Source organism: Ctenopharyngodon idella, chromosome 5 (genome assembly GCF_019924925.1).
Source record: "Ctenopharyngodon idella isolate HZGC_01 chromosome 5, HZGC01, whole genome shotgun sequence".
NCBI lineage: Eukaryota > Metazoa > Chordata > Actinopteri > Cypriniformes > Xenocyprididae > Ctenopharyngodon > Ctenopharyngodon idella.
Genome location: NC_067224.1, coordinates 28132089 through 28152664, shown reverse-complemented (window position 1 = coordinate 28152664; position 20576 = coordinate 28132089). Strand labels below are relative to the sequence as shown.

General features: G+C 36.8%; 1 long non-coding RNA gene across 2 annotated transcripts; it reads right to left on the bottom strand.

Annotated features, from left to right (window-relative positions):
- Positions 1-400: 400 nt before the first annotated feature.
- On the bottom strand, positions 401-17437 carry LOC127512942 (uncharacterized). 2 transcript variants are annotated; one of them, XR_007930289.1, is made up of 4 exons: positions 17387-17437; positions 4759-4850; positions 4521-4618; positions 401-4331 (listed from the first exon to the last, which is right to left on the bottom strand). It is a non-coding gene; the product is annotated as an uncharacterized LOC127512942 (long non-coding RNA). The 2 variants fall into 2 exon arrangements; XR_007930288.1 differs by lacking the exon at positions 17387-17437 and adding an exon at positions 16835-17117.
- Positions 17438-20576: the final 3139 nt, after the last annotated feature.

The window sequence follows — 20576 nt, the reverse complement described above, 5'->3', positions numbered from 1 at the left end:
ATCTTAATAAATATGGGGAACGAGTTTGTGACTGGAAGAGAATGCTGGAGCTTAGAGCCATTTTGACATCCATCTGTTTATAATTACAGACCTCATGCCACCAAAGAACACACTTTTTCTTCTTCTGTATTTTACCGCTGAAACGTATTTTCATCTGTAAATCATATTCAGCTGGTTTGTTGTTTTATTTCCTTCTTCAGTATAAGTGCTTTAATATTTCTGAAGGATTTTTTGGTTTGTTTGTTTAATTCTATATAAATGGGACAAATTTTAAAAAATATTATATGTGGTTCAATAAATAAATAAATAGACCCCCACAATTAGTTTGTCTTTTTTATTTCTTTCAAAAATCAGTTTTAATCTATTACATGTACATACAGTGCTGCCAGCAGTGGAAAAAATGTAAATAATCATTATGATCTATAAATTAAACAGCATAATTATAAAGCTTACAAATTAAAACCACAATAGTTTCTCACCCATGGCTCTGGGACCTCCAGCAAAAAGAACGACTAAAGTAGAAGAAATTAGGTCAGCTGATGCATGACATTCACCAGACACTGAAACATGTGTTGCGGTGGCTCTGTGACTTCATGCATGGGCAGAGACATTTGTCCAGCACTGTAGCCTTGGGGCTCTCATCTTTCTTTTGCACGCTACTCAACATGATGCTAAACAGGGCACTTGGGACACCCGGTTTAACATCAGCACATATAAACCCTCACATAAACAACATTTCACAGCCATGCTAGCTAAAATGAGTGCCAGACATATCAACTGTCATTTCAGTTCATTTAATTGTGAATCACTGTTTGCCTGAGACTATTAGCAAGTAAATTACAACAAATCGCCCACTGCTAACTTCAGTGGATTTATTCTTTAATCCGATGAGATGTTGTGAAATTAGTGCCTTTAATTATGACTGTTGATGACCCTAACATTTAGTAGCTGCTGATTATTGCAGATAAGGCACTATTATTGCAGATAAGATATTTATATGGCATGTACACAGCAGTTCATTGTCCAATGAACTGAACAGAATAGCACTGTGTTTTTTCCAACAAAGAGTTTTTAAGTCATTGGTACTGAGAGCAACACCTTACTGGTGACCATTTGTAAACAAAATGGGAATCTGTCCAGCTTGATGCATTTATTTTTTTCAAAAAGCAGCCTTAATGTGGTCTCATCAGGAACTCATTGAATTTTAACGAGGAAGGCATGGTGTGTTGCATTTAGTTATTCCAACCACTGAATAATCTGTCCTTCCAGAACCTCCACATTTTACCCACAAGTCTTTCCCCTGTTTACTGCAATATGGCTTTGGTGTTCTGGCATATGTGCAATAGTTTTTGTACAATATATTATATCTATATCCCAGCTAACAAGGAACATTCTCAGAACATTCTACAATACTTCTCTCAAAGTTAAAAACAAAACATTCTCACAGTATCATTAATAGAACTTTCTTTCAACATTATCAAGCTTACATAAACATTCACCAAAATAATAGCATAAAGCATTGGTTTAAACATTACTATGTGTCATTTTGATCATTTTTGTTTTAAAAACCTCCATGACTTAATGAACAAACACTTTAATTATTCAAATGTAACAGGAACTCTCTAAATTCAGGGGATAATGAATGCATGTTTGCAAATTCTAAATCAATATATTGATTTCACAAGTTCACACTTACAAATAATCGAACGGAATAAAGAGTATGCGTATTTGGCACGCATGTCCGAGGAGAGGGCTCCGAGCTCAGTATTTTGGCCTGAACCCAGAGTCCTCCCCCAAAAAAGATGCAAAACCAATGCAGGACAGCACCCAGTAGTAGTACGGACAACCCCCCAAAAAATTGTGGAGTGTAAAGCTGATGGTGCGTCATTCGCAGGGAGGGGGTTGGTTGCTGGAACGGTGTAATGGTCTGGGTGTATGTTCCTTTAAGACCCATGTTTGGGGTTTCCCCTAAGCCCTGCATTCACACAGAGTTGGACAGAGACTGATATATGCTGCGCCATTCTGTATTTGTTTTTGCGTTTCCCCCTAAATTAAATATATTCGTTCAAAGTAACCTGTGTCGAGTGCATCCTTACAACATCACAGTAGGTTACAACAGGAGAGCTCTCGCATCATTGAACGGGTGTTTGATACTTATAGCATCGGATGGGTAAACCTTGCCAGTAGTTGGCTGGGGACAGTCGCGCATGGGGCGCACTCCTGCGGGAGCAGAGGAGATAACACTGCTGCGGCAGTAAAGGCAAGGTTACATGAAAAAATGAAGCTCCTGCTGGAGCGGAGGGGAAATCACTGCTGCGGCAGTGATGGAAAGGTTAGACGGACAAACGGACAAACAGAGGGGACATCATTGCTGTGGCAGTGATGGAAAGGTTAGATGAAGAAGTGGAGCAAATATCGCTTCTGCAGCAGTGAAGGCAAGGTTAGATTGAGAAACGGAGCTCCGGCAGGAGCAGAGGGGATATCACTGCTGCGGCAGTGAAAGAATGAAGGTAAGAGAGTGGGCTCCTGCGGGAGCAGGTGGGAAAACACTGCTGCGGCAATGAAGTAAAAAAAAAAAAAAATTTAAATTGAGGCGGATACGGTAAGCCTGTAGATTTTGAGTGTATAAGAACGAGTTTAGCTAGAGAATTTAGCTTGTAAAGGTTCATTAAACTTCTTTGATATGGAAGTGATTGGGTCTAATATAGCACTTGAAAGCCTCTGACGACCAATGGCCAAGTGCTGGAATCTGAGAGGCATTTTGAGCAACTATGGTTGCTGCACCTATGCGAAATGAATGGCTTGAAAAGTGATCTGCTGGGATGCCGGATTAAATCAAAATGGATTTCAGGTGTTTTTGGAACCAGAAACGCATGATGGGGTGATTGGAATCATCTACGAAGAGCGGGACGGGACTTAAGCCTGTGTGCTTCTGAAATTTAAGTAGGCTGAAAGGAATTGGTACCACTAAATTGGTGATGGGAGAATCAAAATGTAAATGAAATGGCCTTTTTTCGTTTGATCTGTCTTTGTTTGATGAAGTAAGGTTTCCCTATCTAGCGCTGATAAATCTGTAATGTTCGCTATCTAGCACTGATAAACCTGCAAGGCAGGTTGTATGTAAAGTGAAATTACTTAAAACATCTCCATGCAGTTAAGTAAGATTGGAGAGTTCTAGAAGAATGGAAGAATGGAAAATGAAGATTGAAAAAATGGAGTTGAGAGAGGTGTCAAGAAGAGGTTTCAACGGGTGGTTTATAGGAATATCAAAAAAAAAAAAAAAAAAAGTTGAATATTCATAATATGTCAAAAGGGCCAATTGTGAAGCCTGATTCAACTTCTTTTTTAATTAGATTTTTGACACAAACACAAATTAAGATATTTTTGATGAAATCCGAGAGGTATATGACTTTTCCAAGGTCCAGAAAAGTACTTGTTAAAACAGTCGACATGACCGCAGTGGTTCAACCTTAATTTTATAAAGCGACGAGAATACTTTTTGTGCGCAAAAACAAAACATAAAAAACTTTATTCAACAATATCTCCACCTGAGACCCTCGGCCTGGCAGCTACTCTGGGTTCCCTCGTCCCACCAGCTCCGACTTGGTCAGTCGTCACTCTACTTCCGCCATGGACCGTCCGCTGCGCTCCGTCCCTCCACCCCTATGGCTGCAGCGGATTCCTCCTTCCCTTCAGCTTCACCTCTGTTCTCTGTCACACCGGCTCCACCTCAGCCCTCGGGTTTTCTGGCTCCGCCTCCGACACTCCTCGCCGCGGCATTGCTGAGGTCTCCAGTGCCAGCGATGTCGCTCGTTTCTATGGATCCATCGTCCCAGTCTGCGTCGGTCGTCCCCCAGATGCCGTCTGCCACCACAACACCATTTTGGCTCCTCCCTCCCTTGACTCCGCCGTGGGCTGTCGGCACTGATAAGCACTGGGTCTGCGACATCAGACCTTCCCTTCTAGACCTTTCATTCTAGAATCCATAGCTGAGGAGTTGAAGTTGGTGTTTGCTGGCTGCGGGATGTAGCTAGTTGATTTTTCCTGGGATGAATCTGGGCAAGGGGGAATTGAAGGGTAAATCAGAGGACAAGCTGTGGTGGATTTGGGCAACTGATCTACGAACAGCACAGGAATTAGTGCGGCAGCCCAGGAACACTCTGTTGCGGAGATCTGTGTCTAGTGCGCCCCAGTAGGGGCACTGGTTCCACTGAGCAACATGGACTATGCATTTTGCTGAAAACAACTTGTGGTATGTGTAAAAGTGAGTTCCTCCGTAAGATAACAAAAGCGCTGCAATTATCGCAAGATAATCATTCAGCTCCGGCCTCCTGTGGGGAAGAAAAAAAAAACGCAAGTGATTTTGCTATAGTGACTGAATGCGATGAAGAATTTGGATAACGAACCGATGTGGGATGGATTATGGGCTGAATTTTTTAAGGTAACTAAAAAGTCACTGTAGTTAATTTGGCGAATTGGAGGAAGCAAGGATAATAGAGAAGATAAATCGATGTCCACACCTGTGAGGATCTGTGTTTTGATGTTGCTGGCGATGGAGGTCGGTTCCAAGGCAGCAGTGTTCGGCGGGATGGGCATCGGCGTTGCAGAGAACATTTTCCTTGGTTATATTGAGAAAAACATTAGCATAATCATTCTTAGAACATAAAGTTGTTACCTGGGTAGAAGAAGCGGTTTAAAATGTGCAAAATAAAAGCAAGTTCATATATATTCAAGATCTGTTTCTGATTTCTGACTTACATGTATGGTATATCACCGTGGACGTATGATTAATGATAGGTCCAGCTGCCTCTAAGAGTGAAGTACAGGCCAGGAAGAGGGAGGTCACCTGCCTGGTGGAAAAGTTCCCAGAGAAAACAGCATTCAGTTCCTTGCTTAAGGAGACAAGCTGGATGTGACAGGAAAAGGGAGGGTTTTCCAGCCCGCAAGCTTCATGGGAGTGCTGCCTCCACCGGCGCGCAGTAGGTCATCCCGCCGTCTCAACTGACTGTCAAAATAATGTGAGTTTTGGCAGCCCATGGGCAACTTGATGCCATTAAGTGCAGTTCTAATCTGACTTGTCTGGTCAAGACCGTTCCAACGATTACACTTAATCATGGTCTCTAAATCTATATGCTACACGGGAACCTAAAGCTGTTAGGATATAAAATGTTTGGCACTGATTTCATGTATTTCTCTCGCCCCTGAGAGCTTATTCCAAGGAGAGCATTTCAAGGCACTGGAAAAGCAATTAAATCAAACATGGGTGAGTGACTACAGGACAAATGCCTCGTCAGCACTTCTCAACAGCAAGAGAAAGCCAGTCGGCTTTTTTGAGGGAAGGGGCACCGAAAAAAATGGTTGAAGGAAAACCCAAACAAAGAAGGAGAGAGAGACTCAGAGAAAGGGAGAGAGTATGAAGAGCTAGACAAGAGGTCAGTTTCACGCTGCCTTCAAATTTGAGGTCAGACACAGTGTTTGACCTTTGACCTCACAGTTCACATCACCCCATAATTGCCTTTTTGCAGCAACCCTCCTGCCATCCATGGCCAAAGACAATGTAACAATTTGTCTTTTCAATTGTCTGTCACTCACTCAAGCCTAGAACCTTTCAGAGGGCGTATATGGTTTCTTTCTCCATTCCTATTTATTTATTTATCTTGAATGGCAAAAGTGGGGGTCGTCTGGACCCAGGAAAAAAGGGCTCTTTGTCTAAGGTGGTTTCGCATCTACCCCCTCCACTGTTCACTACCTCTCCATATTCAATCCTTTCCACTTTATGCCTAGGGGTCTTTAAGAGGGCTACACAGGCTCTACCCCTGGGTCATTTCAATGTGGATTTCCATCCTCCCAAACTCATCAATAAGGCTTTTATTTCCCTTAAATCTCAACCTGTGACAATGTGTTGTAATGGTCGGGACTGCAGTATATACCCTTGTTTTTCCCTCAGCATTATCTAAACAAATGAACATATTTGTTAGGCTATTTTTTGTTCTTCCCTTCCTTGTATACAATCAAAATGTCTTTATTGTGTCATTTGAAACATTAGGACACTCCATATTCACAATCTGTGCCAAAATCTATCATTTAAACCTACGTGGAGAGTTGCTTTGCTTGTTTTTTCAGTCTAAACATATACTGGAATTCAAAGATCTTCAGATGGCTGCATTCATCTCACTTGATCTAAATGAAGGAATTCTAAAGAGATGAAATTAAATTCACTATTGCTTCACAAGAAAAATATACTTGTCACCCAGGCAGTTGCGATGAAAGGAAAAGCATTTTTCTTTTGTTATTCCATTTTCTTTGCTTATATCAAAATTGTGTTTTTTCAAGTGAAAGTAATTAGAAGAGAATGAAAGACAACATGATTGTTTGCTTGCTTAGGAACAGTTCGACATACTGATAATTGAAACAAAATATTTATTGAGAAATTTCATTTGGAATTAAAATGGTAGGATAATAAAACAGGCATTTGTGAGTCACAGAATTGAGAAGTCAGAAAAGTTTTGGCTTCTTTCTGTCTTTCTTATATAATCACTTGTGCAGAGATTAGCTATTTATCTTCAGCTATCAGGAGTGTGATATCCCTCTTTCATTTTTTTTTTTCTTTCTCTGCTCCGTTTCCTCCCTGTGCTGCTTGTTAAAATGTCTTGGTTCTATTGTTATCCACATCCATCCATTTATAAGGATTAGATCTTATTGTAAATTTAATCAGAAGATTAAAAGGCCTTGGAAACATGCTACATTCCTTTTACACTACTTAGCAAAGTTATACAGATGGAGTGATGTAGCTTGTCTGTTACTTTCAAATTTGGAGAGGCTGTTTGTATTTTTAGATATGAAACTTCAATTTTATCTCAAGTGTCATCAGTTATTCTAACATATTCTCTACTTCTGCTAACTACTTATATAAGTTACCAATCCAGCATAAATCTGAACAGAGAATAGATATTTTTGGAAAAAGCCTGTGTATATATTTCCTAAAAGAGTCTTATGCTTAATGAAAAAATAAAGTTTTTATGACCCCGATGAAGAGGTCTTGACAGTGAGCAGGCAGACAAATTTTGTGTCCTTGTTTGGAGAAGAAATGGCTTTACGGAATATAAAAGGCATTCCAGAGAAATATCTGGTATACGGTTACAGCTGAGATAGAGTGATAAACGCACTCTGAGACACGAAGTCTCTTTGCTAGATATCTCAATGTTTAAACACAGCATATTCAAAATGAAATGACTATGACTGTACTGAACATATTTATAACCCTAATGCCTTTAGTAATCAAATCCAGAGGACAGAAAATTTGTTTTGAATTTGGAAAATGTTTTGAATAATATTTATTGGTTCTGGAAGGGAAAAAAAAAACACCCATTATTGAGCAAGCAATTTAATTTCAACACCTTCAGCTTTGTTTCTCATAAACCATACAATTTTGAGAAGAACAAACAATACAACTTAGGTAAACAGCCCTGATTAAGAATGATAACTAGTCTAAACTGTCTAAAGCACACTGTTATATTCACTACTAAACAACTGTGTCAAACATGAATATTGGAAACATTCTAAGGTCTGCATACTGGAAACAGTCACTATTAATGTCTCTTAGCAATCAAACTGAATCTTTTACTGTTTGTCATTTACAAAGCATGCAGTACTTGTCAAAAGTTTGCAATTACAATTTTCACAATCTCTTTTGCTCACCAAGGCTGCATTTATTTAATCAAAAATACAGTAAAAACAATAATATTGTGAAATACTATTATAATTTAAAATAATTTTCTATTTTAATACATTGAAAATATAATGTATTCCTGTGATGACAAAGCTGAATTTTCAGTATCATTACTTGTCATTCAGAAATCATTCTAAAATGCTGATTTGCTGCTCAAGAAACATTTATTATTATTATTATTATTATTATTATTATCATCATCATCAATGTTTAAAACAGAGAGACAGAGAAAGAGACAGAGAAATTAATACTTTTATCAAGAATGTAGCCTATTAAATTGGTCAAAAGTGACAGTGAAGACATTTATAAATGTTACAAAAGATTCCCATTTAATAAAGGCTTTGATAAATTTAATAAATAAATGTAATACATGCAAATAAATGCTGTTCATTGCACTTTCTAGTCATCAACAATCCTGAAAAAGTACAATTTGCACAAAAATATGAAGCAGCACAATTGTTGTGAAGCATTGATAATAATAAGAAGAAATGTTAACTGAGCAGCAAATCAGAATGATTTCTAAAGCATCATGTGACACTGAAGACTGGAGTAATGATGCAGAAATTTTAGAATATATTCAAATAGAAAACAGTTCTTTTAATTTGTAATAATATTTTGCAGTATTGCTGTTTGAGCATAAGATACTTCTTTAAAAAACCTAAACAATTTTAATGTTTCCAAACAACTGACAGATACTATTTATACTATTACTACAGATACTATTTATTTATTTATGTGACGAGTTGATGTTTGCAGCATTGGTCTCTGCATGTACACTTTTACTACCCAGTCAAGCAGTTTACATGCGCGCACACACACACACACACACACACACACACACACACACACACACACACACACACACACACACACACACACACACACACACACACAGTGTGGGAGAGAGAATAATAAAACTGTCAGATTTCACAGTATAACTGTTTGATTAACAGCTTTTATAGAGATGAGTGCAACATGAAGTAATTCACCTCTGGTTCAAACATGCAACCTAAATTAAATTCACTTGTTGGGTACGACTAGACATGACCCCACAGAGCCAATGAATGTCATCAGCAACATGCAAACCATATAACTATTCCAAGTTTGCCACATGCTTTACCCACAAGACGGGAAACCTTACTTAATAACGAGAGTGTGATTCATACTCCATTTCTATTAAAGATTAGAGAAAATTTTGTTTGAACTACAAGGGTTATTTTAAATCGCTTTTGATAGTGGCAAAACTTTGACCGCAGGTTCATTGTCACAGCTTAGACTAGAATAACAAGACTTAATGTTACCCTAAAAATGTGATTGAGAGAAATGGAGAGCAAAAGGAGCTAGTGGGTTGAACTGGAATGTAATGACTAAAAAGGAATCAAATGTAACCCGAATGATAAAAGAGACTCTAAGCAGGATATTAAACAGCTAATAAACATTAAGAGACATACTTTGCTTCTCTTTAATGCTTACCAGCTTGACAAAACAACATGGCACACTAGCAAAAGTACAATTAATGTGTTTAGGGCACATTTTCTAGTAGCCTTCCATGTGTTGCAAAAACAAGGCCTCATTAGTTACAAACCAATGTTTGAGACTAGCTAAATCCAGGATATGTCAAACACATGTTATTACTTTTAGTTTTTAGTTTTTTTTTGTGCCAAGTACTGTGCGGTTGCAAAAAAGTATGATTTATTGAATATTATTTCTGTTACCACTGGACGGCATGCTTGCTGTGTTAACACGTTTCATACATCAGAAGATGCAGCTTAAAACAATTTATCAAAACACAAATTTGGAAGCCAGGAAGACACTGAAATCCATCAGAACGTAAAACAGACTTTTGGTTTATATTCTGGTAAATAAAAGTGAAAATGTGTTCCAGTTGTGTGTCCATATTTATTAGTCTCACAGTTATAAATGGCATTTTAAAAGAAACCAGCTGGCACATCTACAAGGCAACAGGGCAGCAGCCAAAAACCAGGGTAACCCTTGTCTAGAAATCTATCTATACTCACTCTGAATGATGTCATCTATAAACAGTTGGATGGCTAGTTTAATGCTTGACTATGTATGGCTTATTCAAGTGTGAAAAATGCTGGGCAGGGAGCGCTCCAAGGTTGCACATGTCAGAGTTGCACGCACAACCAGTTGAGATGGATTGACCTGAGATTCTACTCTCTTTCGGTCCAGACCATAATATGACCCCAAAAACAAAGGCTGCATTGAAAGATGACATTGTTCTTTTTTAAACAGTCCTATAAAAGTTACCTAAAAACATGATTTTTAACTTTTAAAGTTAAAGGGTTAGTTCACCCAAAAATGAAAATTCTGTTATTAATTACTCACCCTCGTGCCGTTTTACACCCGTAAGACCTTCGTTGATCTTCGGAACACAAATTAAGATATTTTTGTTTAAATCCGATGGCTCCGTGAGGCCTGCGTGTCGAATCATGATTCGGATCGCGTGTCAAACCACCAAACTGCTGAAATCACGTGACTTTGGCACTCCGAACTGCGGATTCGACACGCTGATTCATAACGCTCCGAAGCTTCCTGAAGCAGTGTTTTGAAATTGGCCATCACTAAATAATTTGTTATTTTGTTTTTTTTGGCGCACCAAAAATATTCTCGTCGCTTTATAATATTAATATTGAACCACTGTACTCACATGAACTGATTTAAATATGTTTTTAGTACCTTTATGGATCCTGAGAGAGGAACGTCATTGCTCCCTATGTAGGCCTCACGGAGCCATCGGATTTAAACAAAAATATCTCAATTTGCGTTCCGAAGATTAACGAAGGTCTTACGGGTCTGGAATGGCATGAGCATGAGTAATAAATGACAGAATTTTCATTTTTGGGTGAACTAACCCTTTAAGCACTACTCAGTATTCAGCTTTCTGCAAAGCATTACTCATTTTCAAACTCATGGTGGAAAAGAACTAAGAGCTCATTTTTGTCACAACCAATTTTTTTTTTTTTTTTTTTTTTTTTTTTTCAACTTTACTTGTACAGCTGGGTCATCCTGATGTTTGGCATATTGCAGTCTGCTGTTGAACTTGATCCAGGTATGGTTAAAGGGAGCTTTTTTTCTGTGCCTCAGATTCGCCACATCTGTTGCCTATTGTTTTTGTGTTTTTATTTCGCCCATAATATACCATTTCAAAGTGCACACAGACATCATTGTGTTACTGTGATGTAACAGTAAGTTGTCTGGGTTACCCAGATCGGAGATAACATAAGAACAGATATTTTGATTATTTTCCAGAACAACAGACATTACTCATTATTCACAATATGAGTTAATCTAAGCTCAAATGTGTTGTTATAATCTGTCATGGTCACTCTAATCTGTTATTTACACCATTAACCAATTAATAGAATGGATGGCTTTTGATGTGTAAATGGGTGCTGGAACTGGGACGTGGAGTTGCACATATGCTATGAATAAAATGTAAGTCATATTGTAATAAAATCAGTTTAAATTTTAACCAAATTTGATTTTAATCTTTAAGATTTACATCACTGCACTGCATTATTGCCACTATTTCCATTTTGCACATTTCTCATACATTTGCATAGCACTTACTGCCATCTGTAGCATGGATAAGGTACTGCTTCAATAGCAGTCATGTCCCTTGATTAAAATCAACAACTTATTGAATTATTTACCATTTATGTCAGATTGCTGTGTTGTCATAATTACGTCAAGTTTACCTTTAGTTTGTATTGCAAACTGTAGCTTGACCTCTACTCTAGGGAAAATATCTGAAAAATTAACAAAAAGCTGATTCATCATAAAATTTAGCATTAAATTAATTCCGAACCTTTAACTAATGTTATGCATTTCTGTTATGTACTGTGTTTCTTCTAATTTAAAAAGGGATTGTATCTGTAAGAGTGAATTTTGCGCTTCCAACTAAAATGCTTTGTACAGGCTTGAATTAATAGGGATTTATGAGTACAGAGAAGCTGTGTTACTGTGGGCGAAGTGGGTCATATGGTACACATACACACATTCACTCGCTCTCACATATGCCATAATAATACCTGGCTTAGTCATGAAAATGTAGTTCACATGAAATACTTAAAATTCTGGACTGCATTTCAGTTACATGGCTTGTAATAATTAATATCCATCCAATTCCAAAAACACACAACCCATTTTACACTCTGACAAATGTAATTGAACTGATTTTGAAAGGGGGCATATTGGGACAACAGTACTATCCCTGTCTTGAATTCCAGCAGGGGCTGTGGTGGAAGAAGTTGGTGAAATGCTGAATACTTTTACTTGTCTCTCTGTGTTTTCCATTGGCACATCACTAGTCTGCTGACACGAAATGAAAACAAGAGTGTTGTTCCCTTTGCAATTCATTCATTGCTCCAAGGAATGTTATTCACTCATTCAGACTGGATTCTACAATTTGTTGGCTGTACTGGTCAGTTAGCTTGATCCGTATCCAGATTTTAACACTTACCATGAACTAAAACATGTCTTTTCACTTGAAATATCAAATATTGTTAACATTATATCTAAATTACTATACAAGATAGGAAATAAGTTACTTATTTGTAATATACTATAATTTCTGCCAAAACTGTAAAAAGATTAGATTTTGCTATTTTATTATAATAATTTATAAAACGGTTAGTTCCTATCCTTGATTCTGATCAAGTGATGAGTCAATAGCTGCGTTTTATTCACGATAAAATACGGCTATGACCGCTTTACCCAACGGTTCTGTGTATCACTACACAACACCCTTAGCAAACACCCTTTGCAGCGTAAATTGTATGTTCTTAATATTGCTCATTGAAGCTTACTGTATTATGTAGAAGAATATTGTGAGAAAGACATCGATTGAACAAGTTTATTACCTCCATTTAGATTTAGCATTTTCCTTCAGGTCAGTCCTATGTTCATAATAAAAAATCTGTTTAAATGTCCGATGTATCATCTTGTCCTTTTAACATTTAAGGGGTTTTCCCGTGACTGACAGCGCTAGTCAAAGCATTTGTCAGTTGCGTCTTGTTCCGTGTCCACAACAATTCAGTCTTTTCAATATAAAAGTCTTCGCTACTGACTGACACTCATAAAGACAGTCTTTGCCACCATCTAATGACGTAATAATGTAACTTCTGTTGCTGTTCATGGTCAGGGACTATTTTTTCCGGCGGAAGGAAGGGTTTTACTTCATGAAAGTTGCACTGATTCATATTTTTTGGCTTTAATATTTGTATTGTGTGGTAACCGTTTTATAAAAGCAATAAGGTACTTGAGGCTAGTGCTGTATCGTGAATAAGTCACGGCTGAAGGGGTTGCAGGCACTACGCTTTGCATCGTTCCTAACAATGCCCTTCAGCTGTGACTTATTCACGATACAGCACAGCGTACCTTATTGCTTACATGAAAAGTGCTGAGTCACTACTAGAAGAGCATCTTTAATTGAAATACTTCCTCTCAGAGTCATAACTATTGATTTATCTTTATTTGGCTACTCACCAAATAAATAAATAAATAAATACATGGACATGAAAAACTGACTTACATAATTTAAATGGTATATTATCTTAAAGCTTCCACTAGAAAAAAAAAAAAAAAAATACACTGCAATGTACAAAACAGTCAATAACAATAACTCCTAAGTCTTTTGATGTCACTAAATAAAAGGCAAGATGGCGCCAGTTGCTTGAAAAGAGAGAGCCAGTCCGCACTGTGATACAACATGGTTTCAGTTACTCGGATGAGCAGACTGATTCAATCAACTTTTTAAAAATATTTTTTAACCGACTTTATTTATTTTTATTGTGTACTAATTTTTACAATACACTTTTAAAAGCAGACAATAAAAATTTATTCTGTCCGGACTGATATACAGCATTGCCAAGGACAACAGTGAACATCAGGAAATATCTGACTCCTGAATGCTGTGAATGACCAGTCAGAATAAAGTATTATAGAGAGTGGTGTAATAACACAATCTAGAATGTACTTCATCATCCTCCCTGTCCAGGGTCTGCTGTGAACTAGTCGGACATTATATATATGATCTTTCATTGCCTCTCTCAGGCCTTCTTTGTCATCTGTGCACTCCTTCTTCAGCTAAGCAGCCAGGATCAGACAGGACTCTAACAAGCATCATTTTGGGTGGCCATTTAGATGCCATGCTGCTTAATGGCTGGCTTTATTGCTCAGCCTGTATTAATGCTCTTTCATGGAAGCAGCCCATCTTCACAGACTGACCAGTGTGGCCCACAGCCTTGATTTATACTGGGACGACATAATCGTATAGCACAGTAAAACCTACTTGTGAACAGTCATTAAGATCTATCCTGATTGTTCTTTTTATAGATGTGCTTAAAGCTTAAAAAAAGACTCAGATGCACAATGAATCAAGGAAAAAAGGTATCCAGTCTCAGGGTGGTCTTTAATATTTGTGCTAAAGTTACATTGTAAATGTAGTAATTTATATATTATTTTGACAAAACTATTTCCCGAGTATGAAAAGAATTTAAAAAATATAGGTATTATTTTAGGAGAAAGAACAGTTGATTAACACCACAAATAAAAATATTAGGTAAAAAAATGGTAATAAAATACTATCATTAAAATAACATGGACTTGCGTTTACCTATGTGGATAATTTTTCTTTCGATATTACATTAAAATAACATCTTTTATTCATTTATATTACTTTTTTTTTCTCTTGCCAGGGAAGAAACAATACAAATCAACATTTTTTTCTTCTTCACTTCTCTTTTCTTACACTTTCTTTATTTCCCCCCTTTGGTTAAAAAAAAAAAAAAAAAAAAACTGAACCACAGGCAAATGAAAATTATATGAACTGCAGCTTCAATTCCGCAATACAAATGTATAAAAAAAAGCTATATGCAGAGTGAAAACATTTACTGAAAACTAAGACTTAGTGTTTGAATTTGATGAGGATGAAGTTCTAGCATGTTTTTATCTTATCTAAACAATTCCTGATATTGTGTAACAAGCTACTTTATATTCGCACACTGTTATTTCAAGTTGATTTTAGAATGGCCTGCTGTTTATTTTTCTCCTAATTTGTCTGTCATCGTCTAATAAGGCAAATACTCAACTGAGACATTTTGTAAACCATAGTTAGAAATTGTCTAGGATTAGGCAGGATGGTTTCTTTAACAGTTGAAAGATGTCAATGGTCTTTAGGAAATCAGTCATCCAAGTAGAGGAACAGAAGTCTGCATGAACGTCATGTCTTCTAGATGAGACATAATTAATCTTATCAAGTCTGCCTGCTATGTTATGCAACGCTACACTGTCGTGCCTTACAGTGTGCCTAATCAAAGTTGTATACTACTGCTTCATTTATGCACATAAAATCACTATCTATCACTGTCTTTTCATTTAGGCCTCTATGACTTAATTATTTTTTATTTAACATTAACTTGTCATTAATTATACATCTGTCTGCGTTACAGTTCAATGAGGACGGAGGATGAAACCCAGATGAGTCAAACATTAAACTGTTTGTCTGTTTTAATGACTTATTTTAATGATGGGTTTTGTTTTCTGTTATATATTATTTAGTGTTGTTTATGATGTGCTGCGGGGCTACCTAATATCCCTAAATACATGATCAAATATAATCTAATCTAACTTCTCGCAGTCTAACATCTTCAGAGAATTAATAAATAACATTGTTTTTGCTGTCCTATAATGACTGTCAACATTTTTATACATGTAGTGCACAGCCATTTAATTCTATAATAGACTAAATTAGTATTTGATAAAGAATATATAACTCCATGCAGGTTCCAAAAAAAGAAGATGAGAAGTACTTCTCCTTGAGATTAGTGAGCACACAAAGAAATGTTCTTCTGAATACTGAATGCAATGAGAGGTTTTAAAACTTGTGAAATCACAGAGAAGCATAACTTGGATTTTGACAAATCCTGGCTACGTACAGTGCACAAATTCCATGTTTCTGCAAGCTCTGATTCTTTTTTTGTCTCCCTAAAGAGACCAAAGCCTTGAGCGGACACTTCATTAAAACAAATATTGATTCTCAGTCTGTCTGGCCATCATCTCTCCGGCACAAAGTTGGCTTGCAATTTTTACTGACTGTTTTTAATTCAGCTCTGTAAGAGAAATGGTGTTCTTCTGTCATCAACTGTTATTTAACACATCCGTCTCATGACAGTAATGAAATGTTACTCTTCAGACTGTATGCAGCAACAATTCCTATTTATCTGTGGGCAACAAAAAGTGTGTAGAAAATAAATGCATGCAAACTAGTATGCAGATGAGAAACCGAAAGTGAAATCAATATATTGGTTGAAATTGTCAATTATTTTACTAGGCCTAATCATTTTACTAAAACACTTATGTTAAATGTATTAAACTGCTTGGCTGTGCAAAAATATCTTTTGTGAGATTTGAAAAATACTGAAAAACAGACAAGATCAGTCCTTCTGTTATGATGATTTAGGAAAACAGCTACAGAAATATATATAAAAAAGTTTTATCCTGGGTAAAGTCAAAGATAAAAAAAATCAAAATGAGCAAATGGACAGAAAATCACTGATTATGACATTGTGAGAACTAAAGCTTTTTGGCTGCCCAGATATAACCATTTCTTCAGCCTGTCAGATTTGGAGGAAAGCCTGAGTGAGAGGCAAACAGTAAATCATGTCCAAAGTTTTCTAGATTCCAAGACAAAACATGAAACCTTTTGGAAGAAACTTTTGTTGGTCTAGTAAGGCTAAAATTGAGATCCATGGTTTGAAAGCAAAGCTCTATGTTTGGTGCAAAACAAATACATCCCATCACAAGATAAAACTAAGGTTTCCATCAAGCAACAGCATCGAGCTATGAGGTTTAGCAAGAGAAACTCAAAAGTGTGCTGCCATGAAAAGAACGCAGATGGAACCACTGGCTACTATATTAATATAACCTCCCATCTTGGCAATTTGTTTTTGTATGGGGGGCCGTGGGCCTTATTCATAAACAACCTTAATTTGCGTATTGATGTGCCCAGGGAAAATATATCCAACAAAATTTCTTTCGGATTCAAATCAGGTAAGTACGCATAAAACGTTTTCTTCTTACCCTTGTTCCAGCGTTGATTAATCTGTATTATTCTGAGGAAGCACGTGTCCGCAGCTAGTGATGTGCATAAAAAACGCCCAAACTATGTCCATAAGAGCTTCCGTACCTCTCTCACGTACAGTTCTTAAATAAATGACAACAAAACAAATAAAGTTTTTTAGAGGCCTAGACGTCGCTCTAATCGGACGTATCAGTTGGTTCTAAACTTGATTGATAATTTAAAATAAATTTTGATGCAACTTATTGACAACTCCTGATTTCTGCGTGCAAACTTGCACATAAACGTGCGTTCACACCCATAGCTTCGTTTACAGTGGGTGGATGAGAACATTGTATTTTCCTGTGAGGTAGGCTAATGATCATTTATGATTCATGCATCCTTGAAGGTTTTAAGATTTTTTTTTTAAGATGAGACAATGCATCCGAAATCGTTTGAGCAGGTACTTATTTTGAACAAGTAATTATTACACCGCTAAAAATGTATGTTCTATATAGTTTGAATGTAATCTAGATTTACAACATCCACCATGTTGCTCTTATCACGTGACCTACCTGCATCATCAGTTGGGTTGCTTCACTGCCATTCACAAATCCTTTCCCGTGGAATCATGGGATAGTAAAGTGTCCATCATATCAAAGAGTATAGAACCCAAGAGGCGACACTCTGATACTTTTTGGGCAACAGCCACTAGATGGCGCTCCGGTAGCGCGGCCGCCATTATGGGGTGAAAATACTAACTGGACCATAGAATCCTTCACATCTTACGCACCCAAAATCGGCTAATTTCACTGCCAAATCAGAAGCGCAATATAACAGTTTTTTTTAAATTAAGTCACCAATAAATTACTCCTACAGTAAATGTTGTATTGTCTTATATATGTTTTATTTTACCAGTTGTGGAATCTAACCATTCAACCATCTGAGGTAACGTAGTTAGCCTACTTTATTGAGTATTTCCATTTTATGCAACTTTACACATTTATTAATAGTAAATTAATAAATTTAAGATCATCATGTTTGCAGCGAACAATATATTTCAGACCTAGTGGAGTAATAGTAGTAATAATAGTATCTAGGTCTGAATTGATATTGTACGTTTTAATGGATCACGCTACAAACATAATGATCTTATAATACATGATGCATTGCTGTGTCCGTTATCCCATAATTCCCACTTTTGGACACTTTTGCTGTAACGGACATTAGACAACACTGCAAAATCAAGCTGTTATATTCATATATTTATTGTCCAATATTCCCAATTTTTCTGATGCATGTCCTTAATTTAATTTCATATGTTGGTATTAATTCAGTGTTTATAATGCTAATACTTGAACTTCAAAGAATTTTAACCCAAACTGACTAGGTTTCTAGAGAGCAAAGGTTTTGTGAAAAAAGTGGAAGACTTAAACACAAAGTGTGTAAAATAAAAAGGATTTGATGATCACTAGTGATAGTATTTTATTCTGTGTTGTCATCTTTCAGGTTGGATTTCAGCTTTAATGTACGTTCTTTTTAACAAAGCAGCTGATATTACCATAGAAACTAGTGGACTGCCGACTCGCTTTCACCCCAAAATGGCGGAAACGCAGGGCCGCTGCTGGGCACCGGTGTTGCAATGGAACGTTCTATTGAGTGTTGCTTCTTGTTAGTGTATATTCTTTGATCATATGCACACTTCAGAATATCGACGGAAGTAGTAGGTCATCCGGGTACTTTTTGCCTACTCTTTTATGAGTACTTTGAATTTGGACAAATTCATAGTTTTCATGTGACGTCACATCCCTATAGGAACGCCCACCTGGAGGGCAAAACAAGGCTTTCTCTAATGCCCGCCTGTCATTTTTTACCAGGTTTGTACAAAGTACTAATGTAGTAAAACAAAATTAAATTAAAAATTAAAAAAAAAAGACCAATTTGACTACACTTTATATATGATGCATACTATGTACAGGCAAGCAGATGAACCCAGAATATAAACACAATGCAGTTTCTTGTTAAGTGTTTTTCCAAAGAAAATGCTTAACTATTTAGTGTGTTGCATTCATATTCTGGGCTCATCTGCTTGCCTGTAGTATGCATCTTCAATAAGGTTTATACTGAATTTGATCTTTTAATATTACTGTTTTAGTACATTAAGGCCATTTAGTACATTTAGTACTTTATGATCTTTTAGAAGAGATCTCTCAGATTTCATCAAAAAGATCTTCATTTGTGTTCCGAAGATGAACGAAAGTCGTACAAGTTTAGAACGACATGAGGGTGAGTAATTAATGACAGAATTTTCATTTTGGGGTGAACCCTTTAAGCCTCGTCTGAAACCGGGGTAAGGCACTTTAAGGCCCGGTTTCATAGACAGGGCTTAGGCTGAGTCAGGATTAGGACTTCGTTCAATTAGGACTTTTAAGTGGCTTTTATAAACATACCCTAGAAAAAACATCACTGGTGTGCATCTTAAGACAAAACAATGCCTCTGACATATTTTAAGACATGTCAGTGCAAGTTGCTTTCGGTTAAAACAGCTCAAACATGCATTTTAGTCTAGGACTATCTTAAGCCTTGTCTGTGAAACCGGGGGTAAGTGTTTTTCACATTAAGGCCTGGTTTCACAGACAGGGCTTAGCTTAAGCCAGGACTAGGCCTTAGTTAAATTAGGATATTTAAGCAACTTTTATAAAAAATGCCATGGAAAAATGTGTTACTGGTGTGCATCTCTAGACAAAACAATGGCACTGACATATTTTAAGATGTGTTAGTGCAACTTATTTTCAGTTAAAACAGCTCAAACATGCATTTTAGTCTGGGACTAGCTTAAGCCTTGTCTGTGAAACCAGTTTTAGAACATCTCGCTGTTTTAAGTGATTGAAATACTGTAGCAGGTGCTGCATATGGAAAACTTACAATTTGTTCACGTTTTTAATTTTCTTCTTTTGAGATGGAAAATTGACAAGTCTGTAATTCAGTTCTATGCAAGTTTTGCCCTCCAGGCCTACGTGGCAGTCACATGACTGAAAACTATGAATTGTGTGAACTTTAGGGTGATCAGACGTCCCGTTTTTCCTGGGATAGCCCCGTATTTCAGCTTCATTTTTAGTGTCCCGACTTATTAAGAAAAAATCATGTTTTGTCCCGTATTTTTTTTTTTAAAAACTGACGTGTATTACTGGTTCCAGAGAAAGTGCATATGAGGTTGAGAGTGAAGGTCCGCAGCCTTCATTGTCCTGGAAATGCGATTCAGTAATAAATACATTTGCCTCATTCACTGTTGTTTATGAACATGTAAACCACATGTTTTCATATTCTGTGGGTGGTCTTTGTACATTTAACAGTTGAGGTTTAACCAGTAAGAACAATGGCCATTCTCTCTAAAATAGACCTCCAACATCTAAAAGGAAAAAAATCTGTCATCGAAAGGAAATGGCTCTGTCCCCACATCTCCTGTAGCAATGAATATGATGAACATTAATCTCAAAACTAGCCATCATCATTACTAGCATTTTAATACATAAACCTACCCTCAGATTCACTGACACAACATTACTGATGTTTAAGATAATCCTGAGTTATGTTGTTTTTGTAAAAACAGATATGTAATTAATCATCTGAAGAGCATAGCCCTGTTTAGAAAACTACTGAATGATTTAATAAGCAATGTACACACAGACATTAATCTTCACATACGCTGCTCTGTATGGAATGTAAATTGGTGTTAAGTGGTGGCCATGTAAAGACACACAGGGC